Genomic DNA, 21,823 nt, shown 5'->3' with positions numbered 1-21,823 from the left:
CGCCTGTGTGGCTTGACTCTGCACCATTCGGTCGTAGGCATGTACACGTGTACAATGACATAGGCAGTGTGGACAAGCATCGTGCAAGACTATTCCTTTCTCCATACTTGATACTATTGGCGAGCGCCCAAAGTCACGAGAAAGCTTGCTGCACCGCGGTTCTCGCGAAAGAGACGGGTGGACGAGCAGCAAATACCGGGTGTAGGGATTGTCGAATCTACGGTCGGAGTCGAGGAAAATAAACTCGCAGCAGTTTTTATTGCTCTACTAGTAGCGCAAAGGAGTGCCAGTTGCTACAGGTAAGTTGTTACACATTCCTTGATAGATGGTGCTACAATGGCTTCTTTAATCACTCTGTAATGGTAAGCAGGGTCAAATCCGTTGAGAGAACATTCAAAGAAACTTGAAACTTGAAAAATTTGCGAGATTGTTGTCCAGACAGGTATACTTTCGTGTATTGCATTTGGTTCAAACATTGGGAAATAAGGTTTCACCGCAAACCTTCAGCTTACGTGATCTCCATCAGAGTGAAATCGTCCCCTAATTGTTTAAGTGTAGTTACAACTTCTATTGGGTTAGTCATCCAGTGAAGAAAATTGTGGAAACGGATAGTGGTCTATATGAAAAGATGCTCCGTGTTTGTAATCACAATAAAGGTCTTTGGATTGTTGACGACGTAATTCATAGTTCTGAAGGAAAATCAATTCCAAGGACATGCAAATAACCGTGATTCCAATTGCAGCATTTATTCTACAACAAGATCGCCTTTAACTGCATGGATTATAGGTCTCCCAAGTGGGAAATAAGATTTCTATTTTGCATCACCAATTCCTTAAGCATCAAGTTATAACAAAGCACGAACACATCCCACTGCATTGTCATTTTGAAATCCAAATTGGGAATAAGGACACTTTAATGCAATGCTCGTTTTGTAACCCAATACTCTTGTTTCAAGATTATTGGTTGTTTTTCACATTCGGAAGAGTGAGATAATTGTATCCCGTGGGTAGATGCCAGTATCCGAGTGATTTCATTTTAATCACCCGAGAAGGCGATCGTTGTAGAAATTTCAATGATTGGGTCCAATTAATCCCTTAAGCCTCAAATTGCCGTGATAAAAGAGAGGTCTCGGTGGATTACTGCTTTGCTCCCTACTTAAGATAATGACTGTACGTCATGAAGATCAATTGCGCTCTACAGGGCAAGTAAAAAAAACGAAACCCAAATGTCGGGACCATTGTTTTAGTGAAGTTCTGCATATAGCACTTTCAAAATCTAGGATATGAAAGCCTAAGTCATCAGCTTTCTTTTAATACAAGAATCATTCGAATCACTTATGTACTTTTTAAGTTACGGAATTGCATACGCATTTAAATTTCTGTCCATGGCAAAAAGGGAAGTGTTCTTTCAGCAAAACCAAAACAAATCACATAGGGATGTATGTGAATGGTTTTCGTTTTGCTGAAGAGTTCGCACGCCTTTTTTGTGTTCCGTGGACAGAACTTTAAAACGGTGGTTGACTGGTTGTGTTTAAAATTCCGTAACTTAAAAAGTTACAATAGTCCTGACATTTGGGTGTTTTTCTTTGACTCGCACTGTATAAGTAGTATCAGAATTCCTAAGTTGTCTTTACTAAGATTACAGGCTTTTGTGAACAGAAACCTAGAGTAATCTTGTCACATGATGACCCGGGGTCTATTGTCCGGCGAAATTGCTGTATCCTTTTCGGAGATTCAGTATCAACTTTTTTCGGCTGTGTCAATCACTATGGAATGCTTCAAGTGAAAAGAACATTTTTGTTTGAGTTAAAGGGTCATACCTCTTATATACTGGTTTAGTTAAAGAGCATCTCGGTTAATTAGCTTAGTGAAATATGGAAACTGATTCAAATCTATTAGTATTAATTTCTTGCTTTTACTCATTTTCATTGGAAAATAAACGGATTTTGCTCACCAATGATACATTACAAGGCTATGATCACAGGAATGCAAGTAATACAAAAAAAAAAGAACCACCCTCTATGATTCAACTTCTAGTAGTGTTCTAGTTCATAACTTTACCCACTAGTTTCGGATAACTTCTTTTGTGATACACATTGTAAGGTTTCCCGTAATCGAAATGTAATTACTGCATGAAAAGATGGCCACGTCCGGGATTCATATCATCAACCGTTCCACCTACCATACTTACAAAAGCAAAACAGCTGCCGTCACACCCTCGACAATTTCATTGTTCCTCATCTTGGCGATTTGCCAGAATAATGTACGGTTGGATGTGGAAGAATCTTATTTTTTTTTATGCAGGCGTAGTGGACAGAAAGTCAGTATCGGGGAGCATGAACGATGTATACAGTGAAATACAGCAAGTGTTTGTTTTATGCATTGTCAGATATCATTAAATCAGGGTACACCTTTTCTTGTGAAAGAAATGTGTTGCGTGCAGAAAAAAAATATTATCTGCCTTCCGGAAACAGGTTAACTTCCAAAAACGTGATGTGATGGAAATTGCTTGTGAATGTGCAGCTCCTGTTTTGGCCTACCGAGTACATTCTCGGTCACGTTTCAAAGTCGGTCCAAACTTAGCATCAACAAGACCAAGCAGGCAGCAGGTCAGGTGAACAAGCCGTGCAGGTGAACAAGCATGGCAATTTTTTTGTTGGGGGGAATTGGGGGGAAAGGAAATATATTTGGGGCGGTCAAAATAAATCTGACGATATCCGAAATCTGAGGGGAAAGTAAGCAAGAGCTCAATAAATGACAACTGTCAATGGTCCGGAAATAAGCCACTAGAGCTACTAATATATAGAGGTGTATTGTTTTTTTTTAATGAATTAGGAATGTGTCAAACCGCAGAATGGTGTATAACAAAATAACAAATGTACAAAGACGTTGGCTGCGCACTATCTACGGCTGTATAAATAAATGTGTGGCATGTTTTGTCTACCAAAGCACCAATGTTTGTAATGCTTTCATTGGCCCAAAGTGTGTCAACAAACCCGATGATTCACTCTCTACCTTCAACTTGTTATGAATCTTAACAGCGAAGAAAATACACATAATTTAACTATTTGCTGGATAAAGTGTTGAGGGAAAACTGGGGAGGGGGCGGGGGTTGGAGAAGGAAACAACTTGGAGGGGGGATGCTATCCCCTTCCATGCACCCCCCCCCCCCAGTGGCGCTGCCAAGTGAAAATATTTAAATACTTTTTATCTTCTTCAATGAATTGGATGACCGCAGGTTTAGAGCTAGGACAAAATAGGCTCAATTCACTACAACTTGAAAATGCTAAAACCCTAAAAAACGTGTTAATTTTTAACGCAGATAGCGATATTTAATTATCATAATACTGAATGACAACAGTGCAAACAGTTGTTGCTATGTATGAGTCAAGTGTATCTGATGGATACGGCCATACGCGAGCGCCTGGCCAGCGGGATAAAGTGCTTAAACCGGCACGGTTGGAGAGATTTAGTGCGTGGATTTCACAAGGTGTACTTCATAAATTAGTGATTGTCAAACATTCTGCTCGGGGTGTACTTAAAAAACACACCAAAAAAACCCCACACACAATTGAAAAGGGCAGACTGGCACCCCGTTGCTTTTAATACCGCGGCCTCCGATCATGCTGATACACCATGCTGACTTGAAGCAGTCTAGGTATACGACCTTGAGGCGGGTAGTGAATCATTATGGCCAGCCGATTCTTTAACACGCGAATTACAATGATTTCGAAATTTTGAAGTGTCCTTCCCAATGTGCTTGGAAGGTTTGTTCGTTGTTTCGGTTAACGCATTGCTAGGCAACGGATCGTTGCTAACAACAACATAAGTGTCTTTGCACGCAAACGTCTGGCGTTGGCCTGGAACGTACGGCGTTACTCATGTAACTGGTATGCGGCACTATTTTTTCTGGTTATTCTGAGGGGCCCTGAAAATCAACTCGCCAAGGCGCACGTAGTCTACATTATTTCGTCCATATTGAGTCCTTTTTACAATGGTTGTTGCCATCAGTGGAGCGCCCTCAAAGAATACAGCAGTATATACAAATCGGGCACGCTAACAATTCTTTGACGAAGGCCTTCTTCAAAGGCGAAAGTATTGAGTGTGCTCGCTTTTGTTCAGATAATCCTTGACGGGGCAGGTTTTTTTGTACAATAGCATGCGCAACGGTTTCGCCCTCCATAGCAGGGGGCCGCTAGCCCTCCATAGCAGGGGGCCCGCTTACTCCCCCCCCCCCCCCCGGAAAAGCAACACAAAAATAGGAAGAATCAGTGGGGTTGGGGTGGGCAAATGCCCCTCGGCCCACCCTCGAAAATGAGAATATGCTACAGAAAGTACAAGGATTTTTGGAAATAATGTGCTTTGCCCCCATCTATAAAAAAAAACCCCTAGCAACGACCATGGGTCTAGTGAGTGTACAGAGATTAGGTGCCCAGATTCGTCTATATTTCTGAGGTTTGGAGAAAAATTGCCTTTTGTGGACAAAGCTCTTACAGTTCTGTGGTCGAATTTCCGAGTACCTTTAATTGAGCAATGTCGCTAAGACAAATGGTGCCCGCGTGGTGCTATAATCAGCGCAGCGGGATGTATCGTCTGCTCAGCGCATTTTGTCGATTGCGTTGTCCACTTCGTGAACGGAGCAAGGCCAGACGGACAAGATCTGAATGAGACATGGTCTTCAATCTGAAAGAGACACGGTCTTCATTCAAATTTGTGTAGACTTCGAAACCGACTCTTCCTTCAAGAAACTGCTGATGTCACGAAGCTCTGTTGACACAAAATTCGTCTGTGACTTAGAAAAAAAACCCTGTTAACTATTTCATGGCTATCGCATCACAAGCCATATGGAGGTTTTTTTCCCCACGAATACGGGAATAAAAGTACATGACCTTGCGGTATTAGCTTGATTATCTGCTAGAGTGCTGATAACTTTCTCAGCTATTTTAGTTAGTTGTCCTGCTCTGGCATGCTTGGGGAGGAAGTATATCGTGTTTGTCAGTGCTTTAGGGCTCATTACTGGTAGGAATGTGCGTGTCATTTCGGTATCCCAGGTTGTGTTTTAAATGGGTGTTATCGCTTAATTACACCGTCGCTGAGATTGCTGCCAGGCGGTCCACCTTGGTATCATGATGGAATGATTCTGCATTAAATGTGCTGTGGAAATGAGTTGACTATGGACTGTTCATTGATATCCATAAAATGACTACTTATGTCTTATCTATCATCATCGTTTGCCATGCAGATAAGGCTTGCCGACTTTCGTTTTCGTGGTGTTGTTTGTAACACGAGCATCGTGTTGCAGGTAATGGAGATTGCCAATTGAGCGTGGTGTTTGGAATATAATAATGATGGAATGGCGGAGTTTCATTTGATATCCTCTCGTACTAAGTGTTAAATGTGTAAATTGTATGTAAGATGTGGAATTATTATTAATTATTTCTGGTATAATGAAACCAAGGATTCATCAAAAGCGCCCTAGGCACTGCAGCTCGCAAGCCTGAAAAAAAAAACCTGTAGAGAGAAGACAGTGAGAAGAAATTAAAGTTTTAGAAGTGGGAGAAAACCCCAGAAGAATATTCTGGGGGAAACCCACGGAATCGGGCAGGGACTGAAAACCCAATCCACACGACTCAGGCGGGATTTGAACCTGGGTCACAGCGGTGGAAGGCGAGGAAAGTACCGCTATACGCCAACCCGACTCCCATAGGAAAATACATTTTAAGTATCACTTTAACGAAATATATTGAACAAGTCATAGACAGCGCTTTTTTGTACTGTTGTGGATTTCAGGAAATGCTCCTGTTGTCTTCTGGTAGAGGATAAACGACGCCTATGTGACAATGCGCATGCGTCTTCTAGGAGGTTGCTTTAATCTGAGGCCATTTTTCTCCTCGAACGCCTCTTAACAACTCCGTGTATAGTCTGCCATCGAGTGAGTTGTGTCATCCGAACCAACTGGGCCTGTTGGCTTCGAAAAACCCTGACACCAATAAGAGACCGACGGGTCTATGCACACAGGCAAACAGTCTCAGGTACTGTGTATCCCCGGCAGGTGGGTAAACCGTTTTGGCCCCTTCTATAAGGGCCGCCGTCTCAAGACGAAAGCAGTGTCCTCTCCACTACCTTAAGGATGTGTTGTTAAGCATTCTTCCATTTTTCTCCTCTTTTTGGTGGATGGTTAAGACTCGCTCGTTGAGTCAGCTGCTTATGATGAATTGCGCGGTAAATTAATCGTATAATTATTACTGCTCGGCGTTTGTGATCGGTTGGGTTGGAAGTAGAGGCTGCGGCCAATCGGGTGGATTCTGGCTTTGCAATTTAAATACACACATGGCGAAATAGGTTTTGTTTTTAAAGTGCAGTCTCGCTGATTGGTACGTAATGATTGTTACCCCTGCCATCCGCCTTATCCCTCCCCGTTTGGGCGGGGTAACAAAACCCAAATTTTATGAGCAGCTATATGACTTTCAAGAACAGAGACAGCGCATGTCCGCTGGGAGATACCGGGGAATGACCCCTGAAGGTGATTGCACTTGGGACTATTTTTTCCGAGTCGTGTTCGCTCTCCGGTCCAACAACTTATTTGCCAATTACCAGAAGACCGTTTCTGAAGCTCAAGACCAGATTGGTCGGAATTGTAAACATGGGGGCGGCCATCTTGCATCTCTGCGCCTCAAATGGATTCCCATCGATCGAACATACATACGCGCGTTTCCTGAGCGAACCTACTCGCAAGAAGAATAACTCGTGTCGTGAAGCCTGTCTCAAAGATGTGAATTATTTTAGGTTTATCAAATTTAAGGGGAACATCGGCACAGCCCGAGAGCCGTCGAATGAGACAATCAGACCGGTAATCATGTCCCTAAACAGTGCATAATTGACACTGCAGTAGTCTGTCGTTCGTAGGGGAATGATTAATTGGTCTGTTACAGGGGGTGGCGAAATGCGCTTACCCACCCTCTAATCAGATCTCCACGTCCCATATTTTTTTCTTCGAAGGAATCTGTTTGCTGTCTCCCTTCGCGATATCTCTGTCGAGCTCCACGCGCTATTTGGACGCTCTTCCCCCTTCAAGAAGAAGAGAATGTGGACTGGAAAATGTCACTCTTCCGTAACACACTTGACCGTCTTAGCGACTCCGCTTTGTGTGTTTACGGGGCTCTAGCTCGGACACAGTAAAATATATCATTGACAAGCTATTCTCAGATTTATTAGCTTATACAATGTGTCATCTGTTTAGATAAAGCCTGGCCTTGTTTTAAAAGGTCAACACGAATGACATATTTAGTTTTCCTTTATTTATTGAATAAGGAGATGAACGCGGACCCCGAATGAAAAATGAGTGTTCCATTAAGGAAATTACTGGCTATTTATAAACCATTATTTCATTTCAACCGACCCACGATTTATTATCTTGTTATCTGATTTATATTTGTAAAACTCGTAAATGTGACCTGAGTACTACAGCAGATGTATTTCTATGTTTGCGATATCATTGTAGTGGGAATGCAAACCGTGTATTTCAATATCAAAATTGCTTCAAAAATTGTAGTCAGTTGTGCAGGGCGCTGAAATGGTACAGGGTATTTTCTAGTTTGGGCTTTCTTGGTCCGAGACTTTTTATTTGATTTACTAGCTTTCTTTGAAAGATATAAATTAACACAATTTCAGGAAAGAAGTCGACTTCGAGGAGGATTTATTTTATTTGATTAATATTGCCAATTGTTGTTCTCATCAGCGAATAATTATGAGAAATCCGCTCGAATTGAAGTGGTTATTTTTCTAGCCTAGCCGTAAGGACTCTCTATTTGTGTCTCACTCGCGACGGTCAGCCAATAATTGTTGCCACGGGCGAGATGATTAAAACTAATAAGGCTGTTTACTCTTGCACTGTTTTGACTTTAACTAATGCGCCGATCCTACATACATAACCTATACGTGAATCAATATAGCTTCTCAACGTGCGGTGCTACCGATGGAAGCTTGAAAAAAATTTCCATTGTGATGTAATTTTCCATCCGTTTCAATTCAGCCTTTCTGGGAAACAAAATGTTTTATTCATTTCTGCGGCTTTTCAAAAAAATAAGAGGACACTGGTTGTGGCAACGTATCGGGACTTGGAGGTTGCCTACCTTTTAGGCAAAGATCTTGAAGAAAAAGCGATCTCGACATTCTATTAAGTGCTGAAATTGCTTCGATTCGAATGGCATGTTTGCGTCAAATCAAACCTTTCAAATAAAAAAATAATTGAAAAGAATTTTAGTTTAGAATTGTTGTTTTAAAAGTGTTCTTTATTATATCAATATTTCTCGTGTTCTACAGTGTGTATAAAAAATGCGAACAAATTATAACGGAATGCCAGACGCAGAATGTGTAACCAACTTTGATAATATAGGTATGGTTTGAAAGATACGCCCCACCACTTTCAAATGAGACATCAGACGTCGATATCTGATAATGTTTGACAGAGTTATGAGTAGTTTTCCAAGAGAGGTCAAATTGACAGTGGGACCAAGTTTTCAAGTTTTCAAGTTTAGGCTTTGGGATGAAGCTGGCCTAACTGCCTCTGTGTGGATAATTGCCTGACCTACAAATAGTGTGTTTAGCGAGTAAATACAATTCTAAACACTTTCTTGCTATCAATTTGTAAACATGCTTACAACTAAATCAGTATTCGCTTTCCCTTTGTGGACTGATGACGTCATCAAACCAGAATCATGTATACTGAAATTTGATACATTTTGTTTTAATCAAAATCATTGGTTGTACTGTACTGGAAAGGTTAATTTTTGGTGATCCTTTGTTCTGACATAAAACCATTCCTAACTTAACTGGGCTGTGTCTAATGAAATAGTTGTCGGCCCGACCACTCTGCGTTTGTAACTCAACAAACGCCTTGACCTTTAGTATTTTGTTTGAATTAAAAAAAAAAAATTAAACACATTGTTTATCAGTCATCAGCGCTTGAGATGACATATATCAGAGTAATGCGTCTCCATCGATTTTTTTTTTTTTTATCGCAGGGGAGTTTCATCTCGAGATACCTCCAACACGAATTGTGTCATAGGAAACGGGGCACTAGTTCTCGACATCACCTTATTTGCCCAAGGTAAGTGCATCATGTCTTTATCGATTTGTCCAACGTTGTGATTGTCTTATAAAGGTAGCATGAACTGAATTTCACACCCTTTGGGCAAATATCAATATGTCTGTGCTAGTTGAAATTATTGGGAACACTATATTTTGGTTTAAATAGAGCATGTTTAGGCTCAGTGTGGTATAATTGTGACGTCACTTTGGAGACTCACTATGTGGATTGAGGTTAAACTGTGAACCTATTCTTGCTTATTGTAACTGTGCATAAATCCAATCCACCGGCTGTTTTTTCAATTGTTAGATAAAAGAAACTCAGATAATATAAATGCCAGAAGGGAAATCATCTGTGCCTAATTGACTGTAATACAGAAACCTCTGTCTCAGTAACTGCTTCCTTAGTTATGATAATAGAAGTATTAATTACGGAAAATGGGTCATTTGGGAGACATTCCTATAGATTTGTGCACACATTTTTTTCCATCTGTAATGTCACCTAACCCCAATTTACCTTATCCTAACGCACAAAGTTCGGTACTTTTATTTTATTTTAAATAATTGGACCACGCGCAATCGATCTAGATTATTTGCGACGGCAAAATGTTGCTTCTAAATAGGAGTTGTGATATAAGGTAGATATTGAAATGTCTCCCTTAGTAATGTCCGGTGTGTCCGTATGGTATACTTAATGACGACAAACTGTCTCTCAAAGGTACCATTAACTGGTATTTGCTGTACCTTAAAATTTCAAAAGGCACTTCCTACGTTTTGTAAGGAAATACCTTAACTAGACATAAAAGGTGAAAGGGAAACAATCGTGGGTTTTAAAATTTCCGTACACATGCCCTTTAAAACTGTAATATGAATATCAAACTAAAAAAAGCATTTGTTTCCATGTAGAACGTTTTGTTTCCAATACAAATATCGGTCTTATCCCGCCTCCGCCTCCTCGCCTGTCTTTCTCGCGGCTGCACTGCCGAACCAGTCTGGCGTCAGTCTCTAGGAGCTGTCGTATTTGAACAGTTTCCCATGAATTGGGTCGCTGCGATGATTCGATTTAAATCGTTCGCTTTGCAGTAATTTAGAACATTTATCTTTCTTGGCGAGCAGGCCCCTTCGTTATTTGAAGAAGACGTTGAGGGAGGCCTATTGAGGCTATAGAGTCGTCATGTTATGATGGATCGTCTTCATTTGTTGGAACCAGGCGGTTATGTTGAAGTGAAGGGTCTGCAATTGGCGTGACTCGTTTTTTTTTTCTGTGATATCTTCTGCGGTTGAATACAACGACGTTTAGCTAAATACCCCTCCGAGCTAGCTATGAATTTAACACATACCACACTCTGATTGAGCCTTCAGGATATTTCTGAAGAGTATTCCCCAGTGAAGAGTTTTCCCAATCGGATGTATTTATTTTTGACAATGCAGGTTTCATGTTGGCCTATAGATTGGAATGAACGAGGTGGATCCTGTTTACTGACAAAACGGAAGTTAAATTTTAAATAGGGAGATTGATTACAAAAGCGTAGCATTTGGTAATTTCTGCTCGGAATTTCGGATCCCTTAAAGGTTTGCAACCGTGCACATGTGTAATTGGGCTTTCCAACGCAGCCCCACGAAAACATAATCCGAAAAATCAATATACCTTTTACGAGTGATCGCTCAGCCCTCTTTCATCCGAAGCAAAACGAGTCAAGATCACATAATTGTCATGTTCAACCACGGACTGTTTCAATGAATTATTCATGTTTTCACTCCGATTAGGGAGCTTTCTCTGTAAATTGGTTCTTCAACAAATGTACATCTGATACAGTTGTGTAAATGAAACGATTCAATTCGTAGTGAGCAAAAATAAAAATTGTTCTGGAAAGAAAAATAATAACCCCCTTCATGGCGCCCTTCGTAACAAAAGGAACAGCTTTTGTAAACTTTATCGAAAAAGTTGATAGACCATGTAGATCATAAACATTAGAAGCTTATATTTCGCCGTCAGGTATGCAGGGTGGTGCAAAAACAAGGAAACCCTCTTTTGACAGGAATTTTAACTAACTTAACTTATTTGAATTTTTTTTAAAATAATGTATTGAAGTATAGCTCTTTAATCATAACATGGTGACCAAATTCTGTACAAAAATCGCAAAAATAGTGTTATTATGCTAATTTGAATACAAGTCACCAAAATCATTGTTGACCACGTGTAAGTCTATGTAAAGCGGATGTTTCGTAGTTCACAAATATTCAAAAACAAAAATAATTTATTGACTTGATCGTGCAAATAGCTGATCTTGATGCTTGCCGATTATCCATATTTTAAGTGCTAAAGTCATGCTTTGATATATTAAAGAAATGCAAGAAAACGAAAAAGAAGTAACAATCATTGTTAGAAGTGTAGTGTTTTTGTCTTCAAATCAAGTTCCGGAGCTCAGTGGAGCGGGTGGAATAAAGCCGTCCGTGACATGACATTTTTTTAATTACCACATCTCAGAGACAAAATATACATTTGCAATATTTTTTTTCATCACTTATGATTCAAGATCAATATTTTAATACCATGAAATTGAATTTTTGAAATATGCTCAACAAGAAGGGGAAAACTGCTGTCAAATGTGGGTTTCTTTCTTTTTGCATCACCCTGTACTCCAATTGTACCATCTTATTTTGATCTAATTTGAAGAGATATCGCCTGTTTTACAGTTCGTCCAATAAGGTACGAAGGACCGTCAGGACTCTGGAGACGTTTGTTTAGTGGGCAGGTGCTATATAGAATGCTGGAAATTGCTGTTCTGTGTGATTGATTTAGCTGATAAGGCTTGGTATTATGTAGAGGTGTCATGAGAGGAATATGTACATAGCAATATGGATTGCGTTTTCCAGCCGTTGTGAGATGGAGAGGTCTGTCGTATTGACTTTGGGTGGACCTGCCATATTTGGTGCTCTCATTTACTGGGGCAATGCCTTTCTTTGGAAGGAATACTGTAGGCTTTTTCTTCTTTTTGTAGATCAGTGTTGGTTTGTGCACCATTTGCAAGCTGCTGTTAATTTCGACTCATTATCAATCAATCTTTGCCTAGATTTACTGCAGTTTAATTACCTGATGTAGGTGCGAATGGAACCAAGCCTAGATATTTCGATCCTATTTTCATTTGATGTCTTATATTTGTGACCTCTTTCAGTCTCTTAGTCTGAAACTTCCTTCCTCGTTTAGTGTCTTGAGGTAACGTCTGGAATATACTTATGTGGTGTTAGGAACCCTTGTTTTTTTTCTTTTCAGAAAAACTTGAAGATTGAACTATCAATGCCATTTAAACCAAATTATGTCCAATACTACCAGTTATAAATTGATGTGGAATGTAATGATGGCATGTCGTTCCCCTGGATCTGGCACCCCAGTCTCTTGTAGACGATCAAAGTTCACAGGTCGAAACGTGGAGCAGACTTCCAGCTCCTTTGGTTCAACAAATTCAGCACAGTATAGTCCAATTACGAGACTTGATTGATCCAAATAACTACGAACTTCTCTCACATACGTCTCTCTCTCTGAGGAAATTTGGAACTGCCTGAATGGATCTCTGGGGTTACCCTCAAAAAAGGGTCGACCGAGCCCAGAAGGCGAAAAGGGAAACTCAAGCCCCGCGTGGCCGCGTGACCGATAAAACCTAATGTCTAGTCGGCGTGATTAAGCCACGCTCATCAGTTCGTCACGGTCACCAACATTGCTTTTTATTGATCTGACTTGGGTTGTGGAGCTCTACACTTCCCTGTATGTCTGATCGATATCGATGTCAATAGAGCCTAAGGTGGATCTCAAATAAAAATAGAGAGAAAAAAAATATCTGAAAACAGATTTAGCTTTTTGCACATTCGGAGCTGAGATTATGGAGCGGCCAATTTCATGGAGATGTGATCGTAATTTTGATAAGCATATATTGCGGGTTTAATCTGGCGCGAAACTCGCTACCAGTCAAGAAATATCAATGTGTGTGCTTATCACTGGTCTCGGATTATTCTTGCTTAAGACGGAAACTTGCGGAGCGTCTGTTTTCAGCCTCGTGAAATTGGATCTTAGTTTCTCCTTCCCTTGTGTTTAATATTAAACATCCATGTTTATCATCAGGAAGGATGGAAATGGGCTGGTAACCGAATCATGTTTACGTCAATGTTAGAAAGACCAGGCGGAAGTTCTGAGTTTCAGCTGACGGCATTTGATTTGACATGTATTATGAATCGAGACAAGCATTGCCTAGTTGAGATGGATCCAGGAGATTGACAGCTGGTCAGCTGGTTAGGCCCAGCTGGACGGCTGCAGTTGGTCAGTCTTAGCTGGCCAAAGTCTCAGCACACTTTAGGACAACCTCAGGGACAAAGCCAGTCAGTCAGTCGGGCAGGGAGACAGTCAGACAGAGAGTCGTGCCAGTCGGGGAGTCAGACAGTCAGTCACTGACTTATTCAGTTAGCAGTCAGCGACTCAGTCAGAGGATAGCTAGCTGGCATTTCTTAACCAGCAACATTTCATTGTTACTGTTGACGCTGTGTCATTGTTTATGTTGCAGGGACATGCACACTGCCCGCGTCAAGAGGTCGTGCCTGGCTGAGCCCAAACCAGAGATTTTTAATTCACTCCTTAATGCATTCTTCCGCCAAAAATTATGCAAAGCGAACGGCCTGCCCAACAAATAAAAGTTAGTTTGAAGTCTGTTATTAATAACTCTTGAATGGCGAATTGCAAAAATCATAGGTAACAGGGATAGGAAGAATGACCCTACATAAAGAATGATCCATATTTTTTTGTATTATTCCTTTTGCGACCAGGGTTCAGATCCCACCAGGTGGATTTGGGGTTGAGTGTTTGCATGTGGCTGTTGCTTTAAGCTGGAACGTCGATCTGTGTTTTCCGATACCTTTAATTCCACTTTTTTTCTCTATCTATTTTTTTCTCTGAATTCTGAGCTACAGTGCACGTGTACTTTTCAGGAAGCCTTGGTTTCGTTTCCACAAAGAATAGAAGTTAAAGAGCTTTCAGATGTTTGCTCAGACTGTTGGAGATTACCAGCTCCGTCATTAACCCTTGCTACAGAGTACAGTGACAATTTGGCGTTTATTCGTAAGGATCTTGGCACGCCGCCACGTGATATGAATATTTTGATCTGTTTTATTGGTTGTTATGCGACAAACACGCGGCGGTTTTGTCTTCAGTAACAACAGCCGTCGGACAAATTAAGCCAATAAATCGTGAGTCGAGCGCAGTTCCGCAATCTGATCTTATTCATTCTAGGTAAATAGGTCTCGGATATAGCCTCCAAACAAGCCGTTTTCGTGCGCTCCTGCACTCCACCTCCACCGTGGTAATTCATATCAAACTAGAGATGAATTTTAATGGGCTTCTTAAATCAAGGCCAGAATTACTAAGAAAACACAAGTCTGTGAACTCACTCACTTGAAATGATGAGAATTAAAGTGTCATACCAGACCTCGGGGTAAAGAAAATAATGCTCTGGTCGTGAAGAGTTGAAAAATTGCCTGGGCGAACTTATGCTGACCCCTCATTATACTGACGACGGATTAAATATCGTTAATGACTGGCATACCGTTTGGCAGTGCCACATAGCGTACAGAGTTTATATTAAAGTAATTGGCGCATTTTTGTTCTCCCGTCCTCCACTCTCTCGGACGCGCAATCCTCGAATAGCTTCCTACGGAATCCTCCACTCATGTTTTGGCAACTGACAAGCAGGGTTATTTTTCTAACCAGCTCTCCTTGATTCATTGCCTTCTGGTACGCTGTCCGTCAGACATTTGAAGATCATCAAGCGGAAAATTGACGCATGACAACGGCAAATCTTAAGGTCAGTGTTGTCGTGGTTCTGTGCTACATGGTTGTTAATGAAACACTGCTGCCAAAAGAATGGTATTTAGAAATCAGTTTCAAATTATATTTTTGAATAGCTTATTTTTTCCCAACTTTCACTCAAGAGGTAACACACTGAGTATACAGTGTTTAAACGTCGGTGAAGGGCAAAACCTAATTTGATCAGTTTCAAATTGGCAAACAACGTTGTTTTGGACACTAAAGCAACTTACTTGGATTTGAGTAGAAAACGGTCAAACTTAATCAGGCAGCATGGGCGTCCCGGGGGGGGGGCAAGGGGGGGGCACTTGCCCCCCTGGAAAAGCAAAAAAAAAAAAAAAAAAAAAAAAGGAAGAAAAAAAAAGAAAAGAAAGAAAAGAAAAAGAGGCGCGAAGACAGAGTGGTGTAAATTTAATGAGTTGGGGGGGGGGCAAAATGTCCCTGCCCCCCTCTAAAACTGATAAATCGAGAAAGTGTTGAGAAATACAAGAATTTTTTGGCAAAATTTTTTTTTGCCCCCCCTCTAGAAAAAATCCTGGCGACGCCCATGTCAGGCAGTAAGGATAAAAAAGTAAAGGTAAAGTGGACGAACCTGTGTGTTAACATGAACGGAGTGCCCATCTCTCTTTCTTTAGCGATTTGGCCAGACTCTTATGCTGCTGTTGGGGGATCGCCACACCTCCTCCACAGCGAGTCTGTTACCTTCCCAGCATTGAATAATGCCGGTACCCATTTAACACCTGGGTTGAGAGGAGTAATGGAGGTAAAGCGCCTTACTCAAGGGCACAACACGCATGGCCACGGCGGGGCCCGAACCCACAACCTCACGATCATGAATCCTGTGCTCCACCGCTAGACCACATGTGCCCACAAAGGAAAGATATGCTAAACAAAAGTAAACATTCTCAACAATTATGCAACAAGGCAGAATTTCGGTCCTCATCACATCATTGACTCACAAACTTTAAACAAACTGTGCTATCAATATTCACCTTGCCCAAGAAATGTAAGGGAATGGAACTTCCTACCACACAACATTCGTTCTGCTCCCAATGTCAAAGCTTTTTAAGAGAGAATTGAGAACCCAGGTCTCCCCAGCTTAGTTAACAAGGCCCACATTAAAATGTAGTTAACTGCGCGAACCACTACGACCTGTGCGAGATAACCACTTCTTTAAGAGGAGTTTGCGCAGTGCGCAACAAAACCAGAACCAGAACCACAAATAAGCTTTTAGTCCGGATTAATGCATAGAAGACGTAAATGCAAATTTCAAATGTGACTAAAAAGGCGAAACTAAGGTAAAAGCCGGCGTTATCGTACACGGACTGTGAACATCTTTGTTTCTTTGCGGTGAGATTATTGTTCATATTGGTGTTAACGGCGGCTGTGATCCAGTGTGTTTATATTAATATTTCATAGCAAGACCTGATATTTCATAAATTTAACAATCCAATTTAATAGTTGTACGCAATCTGATAGGTTTAAACCCGGCCGAGTTGTCTGAGAGCTCGAGGTAGGACTAAGGATATAAATCCACTCTATTTTCAAAGGAGGTTCAGCCGCTGAAAAAAGACTGAAATGTACCAGTATCACGGACAAGAGAAGAAGGATGATTGAATTGATTAACTCTGATCGTAAAGTCTTTGATTGGCGCGCACTGACCGTGATATTAGCGGGTTTAGGGGAGGCTTTGCCGCCGTGTAAACGGAGCGCGCGGCCCAAATGTTTAGTCTGAGGCACCCGGTGTTTTGTTACACTCGAAAATTTTCTTCGGAGGAAAGATGCCGAGTCACGTGACATTTTCATTCAAGTATCCACTGCGAGATTGCATTCATGGCATTGCCAAAATTAGATTCAAATTTCTTTCATCGTGTGCCTTGACGTTGTCGTTTACTTGCAGTGATGTATGGCACACATGACGAATGGCGTCAGGTGTCACTCGAAGGGCGTGGCTTTAAATGATAAGAGAGGGGTGCCCTTGCCTCCCAATATGTAAATCAATCGATGCGCGCCTTGTACGTCTTCTAATGTTAATTGAATGTTATTATTATGTTGTCGGCATAGGACATTTACTGTTCCACACCTTTCTAAATGAAAATAATTCATCCGAGTTAATTCATTCGAGTTCATCGCTGTGTATACGCCGTAGAAGTGTCGTCTCCCGTGACTGTTCAACACAATGGCTCGCCCGCCATTTTTACCATAAGTTTCATATATAGGCGATTTAAGTGAACATTTTCTAGTTGAAATTTACGAATAAATAAGACTCAGATCTTGACTGATTATAATTTTTCTTTTGCTAAAAGATGAAATAAGAATATGAAAAGTGGGAACCGTGCGTATCGCCACGTGAGCCCAGGTTGGTGTGGCCAAATCGTCCCGAGCATGCAACACGTGACCTCGGCGGCGTATGACGTAACCACTTCTACAACGTATTTCCTGTAATAATTAGCACAGTTCAGTTCCTTTTTTCTATTTGTGATCAGTATAGCGCCCTCTATCTTCAGATGAACTGGATTTTTTTTATAGGCAATTGCGCTTGTATACGCCAGAACCTTACATCCAGGTAAATACCTAGTTAGCCTTGGTGCGCCGCTCATAATCAAACGACTCTTCTGTCACAATCTGCGTAAAGGAAGCCTTTTTGGACTTCGAATATTAAATCAACGTAAATGACAACAGTCTTCGTCTTCGCAATTCAATTATAAGGCCTGGATTTGAATAACCCTGAACCCAACTGTTTTTTCAAAGTTTGCTCCAAAAAAAAAAATTCATTAAATCCCAATTGCCCTGAATTCCAATTCGCTGTAATTGATTGTTTCGCGGTAAAATTGGCATTTGATTCGATCCGTGCTGTGGAAACTCACTGTAAATTTTCTTGGATTCTGAGGGTTTGAGGCGACCGCGTGCCGACAGGCTACGAGGGCAAGTTGTTGAACTGCCCCACACCACCGCGATAGTCGACGGCCGCTCGCACCGCGGGCTGAAAAGTGGCTAGCGGTGGGTACGCACATGCACAACCTCGCTGAGGCTTGAGATATAACGCTCTTTCCGACGTGTGAATTGCTTCAGGTTGTCGTCGTTGGCTGATTGTTATCAAGGTGGTTCTTACCGTGTCTGTGTTGTCGGGGAGCCGCGTAAATTAATCACACGAGTAGAGATCTACTGTTCGTTCACCGATACTCGGCCGCGGTTCACGGCGGTGTTATCGAGTGATGAGCACCCGCATCAACGTATTACGAGTAGCGCGGTCTGGCCGACGAAAATTGAAGAAACGATCACTCCGAGAAATGATGAAGACTCGGGCAAATTATCAGTGTCATCTTCGGACCTCGGCATCCTTGGAATTTGAAATTCAAGGATGGGAATAACTTCAGCACTCGCCGTGGGTTCATTTACCGCGCCATTCAATCTAATGGGATGAACATTACTCCGTCTTGGAGATTCTCAAGTAGAGAGTAATGCCACACAACATGATGAAACAAAGTAGATCAAGTCAATACATTTCGTAACGCGTTTACTGTTCAGAATTGACAGAGCGGGGCGACAAGAGCAACAGACATTCAAAATCACAGAAAATTATGTTGTTAAAATTTCAAAGGTATATTAAAGAAAAGGTCGCAAGAAGTATGCACAGGGTGAGCTCAAAAAGTAGGAAAGAAACCCAAATAGCTGGACCATTTTTGTAATGAAGTTCTATATGTAGTACTTTCAAAATCTAGGATATGAAAGTCCAATTAATAAGCTTTCTTTTAGTACGAGAATTATTTACATCACTTATGTACTTTTTAAGTTACGGACTTTTAAACACAAACACCGTTTTAAAGTTCTGTCCGAGGATCACAGAAAAGTTAGTGTTCTTTCAGCAAAACGAAAACAATTCTTATGGGGATGCAATGGAATTGTGAATTTTAACCATAGGGATAAAATACATCTAATTGACTTGTAACTGTGAAAAGGTCAGGTAATTTGCCTATTATCTTCCCAGGTTATGTCTATTTCAATAAAAAGATCACAAAACTCGGCTGTCCACCACTGACCAATATTTTACCGTTCTACGAACGGATGAATACCCATTGAGTACAATGATACATGGACGTTTTTCCACCTCGATGAATGGAGAACTTGCATAGGAAAACATACGAAAATCGCCATCAATATTTCAGAAAAAAAAGTTGACTTGTTCCTCATATTCAAAACGCTAAAATCTGACACTAAAATTCATGTTTCAGTCTTAATTTCATTTATTAAAATTTCATTTGTAACTGAATGCTTGTATGTAATATGTAATTCTCACTCAGCTCAATAGCTTCCGATGGCATTCCATTGACAGCTATAAAAATGGTATCATTTTAGTAAAACATGCATAAATTCTGATGGCATTGATCAATTTTTTTTCAGATGAGTGAACGAACATGCTCGTTTAAGACATACTTCATTGGTGTATCAAATTTGATTGCTTCGTAAGACAAAAAAATTATTCAATCCAGGTCACTTTCTTTTTTACTCACCATGTATGTATAAACTGTCGGAATTTTCCAGTCAACAAGACATTCAATGACGCGAACTATCCTTGAAATTTAATTTATCCGAGATTGTCATTCTGCTGAAGATGAAGACGAGAATATATTATTAATGTAAGCACTCTATAGCATATAGGCCTATGCGATATCATAGTTGACTAATGGTTTTCCGTCAGTGGACCATGACAACACGTTCTGGAATGCGACAAGCAGCTCTCGTACGACCAAGATGCCAATCAATAGACGTATGCGCCAGCCATTTCTGGATTTCATATAAACATGTTATGTTAAGTTCAATGTTCAAACTGACGCAAAAACAAACGCCATATCTTAAGTCTGTCATCTTTAACCGGCATGTTGCATGCCGAGGCGCGTAAAAAGCTTTACGTGGAACGCGAATTTCAGCGCCGAAGGGCCGTTGTTAAAAATGGCACATAGCATGAAGGATCATGTTTTCCATTAACGCAGCTCGAACAAAATTCTTCACTTAAACAAACCCCAAAAAAACTGTGACCGTTCGAGGGCGAGAATCTCAACGGATACAATTCTTGCGCCAACAGCTCCCCAGGGCAATGCACAAATCCAACTTATATTGAACTTAGGAAGCAAGGTGAAAGTTAAAACAAAACAGGTTCCTTGAGTGAAAGTTGCAGTGCTGTTCTCCTCAAGTTGTATCGCTAAACAAGAGGAGTGGGTTTTTAAATTGCGGTAATGGGAGCGATTGACTGGCCCCGGGCAGAAAAGACAATTTGTCGCTGACCGATTTGTCATCTTGGGAGTTTCAAAATGCAGAGACAACACAATAACGATCTGTAATGGACGATGTTTATGCGTGTACCCGCTCGGTTGATATCGTGAGAATGATTCAGTGGAGATTCACATTGGTTTCTGGAGAGTCCGACTTGGGAATTTCACAAATAATTTGAAATGACAAAGATCAGATTAACATTCGGAGCTAGTGATTTAGTTAAGAAAAATTTTCATGTTGGCTTCAATAGAACGACAATGTTAAAAAATGGAATAATTCAACGTGGTACAAGTTTCTGGAATAGTCTAAGTAGCCCTCTTAAAACGTCCTTAACTCTATTTACATTTATCCAAAAATTTCAAACACAACTTCTTACATTTTATTCGTAGTTTTTTAATACTTTGCTTACCTACAATGATAGCTTATAATAATGATACTCCTGTTTGTCTGTCATTGTCCTTAGTTCGTACTTTGTAGTTGTCTGTCAGTCTTTAATTGTCCGACGGGTCAGGAAACAAAAGCGATGTTATGTGGATAAAACATGTATATAATCATTGTGTTAAAAATGGTATTGTGTAAAAATTACTTCGTATTATTTTGTTGTATACTTAAATGATAACATAATGATTTCATGTTTGTAGTATCATAACAGCGTTGAAATGTTTGTTTCGTAAGAGTTGAAAAGGGGTCAAATATCAATCGAACATTTTTATTTCAGTTTCTACATAAGTTGCGCACAAAGGAATTCTGAATAGGCGCAGTGATTTTACGCACAAATTTAAGTTGGTTTCATTCCGCCCCTATTAACATCAGAATACCGTTGAGTTTTACACAGAGTAATTCTGCACCAGCTTTTATTTTAATTGGTTTCAGTCCACTCCATGTAACATCAGAACACGGGCGAGTACTTCAGTACCTCTGACGTGTAGCATCAGTCTTGAAAATGGAAAACCAATTGAAGAAAATGAATGCGAGCAGTTTCTCCGCGCTGAAACGATGACGAGCAGAATAGGTTAAGACGGGAGTTAAGATTCTAACGGCTCCGAGTCGTCTTATCATGGATCTTTAATGGACGTGTGTGATACGCTGGTGATTGATTGATACACCCGTCCAACTGAGGACATGATATGAAGCGACTGTGCGAAGGGGGATGATGGATGAAGGTCGATAAAGTAATCTTCTTTTTTTTGTGGTAGATTGGACACAACATATGGATTGTGGATTCTGTTTGTAAATGCACTCGGGTAATACCATGGAGCTATTAATAGCTTTATGGTAATACCTATGGATGCAAAAGTTACAAGGTCGCGATTTATACTGCTGTACTTTTCACACAATTATTAAAGGAGAATGTCCTCACAAAGATATGTGATGAATTGAACTAACTGTCAAACATCCAAGATAAGCGTAAGGTTTTATCAGTATTATTGACGTACTGTTAAAACATCTCTCTTATTAAATTCGTTGTCGATATCAACATTGATAAATCTCAGTTGAAAAAGTAATTAATAGTCATGTTTTGAGTTCGTTTTCATATACCGTCTTCTTTAAACAAGCGCGAGTACACAATGAGCTCTGGCCCGGTCTGGAATGTCTCACTTCATATGCAAAATAGACG

General features: G+C 40.6%; 1 protein-coding gene across 2 annotated transcripts in view; it reads left to right on the top strand.

Annotated features, from left to right (window-relative positions):
• The first annotated feature begins 13 nt into the window (after positions 1-13).
• LOC119745560 (PDF receptor-like) overlaps positions 14-21,823 on the top strand; it is a 65,018-nt gene continuing 43,208 nt past the window's right edge. For both annotated transcript variants that reach the window (XM_038222006.1, XM_038222004.1), the window contains exons 1-2: positions 14-299; positions 9,023-9,108. The gene's annotated coding sequence lies outside the window, so the exon portion shown is untranslated. The remainder of the gene's footprint in view (positions 300-9,022; positions 9,109-21,823) is intronic.

The sequence above is a fragment of the Patiria miniata genome, unplaced genomic scaffold (assembly GCF_015706575.1).
Source record: "Patiria miniata isolate m_02_andy unplaced genomic scaffold, ASM1570657v1 HiC_scaffold_7, whole genome shotgun sequence".
Lineage (NCBI taxonomy): Eukaryota > Metazoa > Echinodermata > Asteroidea > Valvatida > Asterinidae > Patiria > Patiria miniata.
The sequence above is the reverse complement of the archived record's forward strand: the minus strand, read 5'-3'. Positions and strand labels throughout refer to the sequence as shown.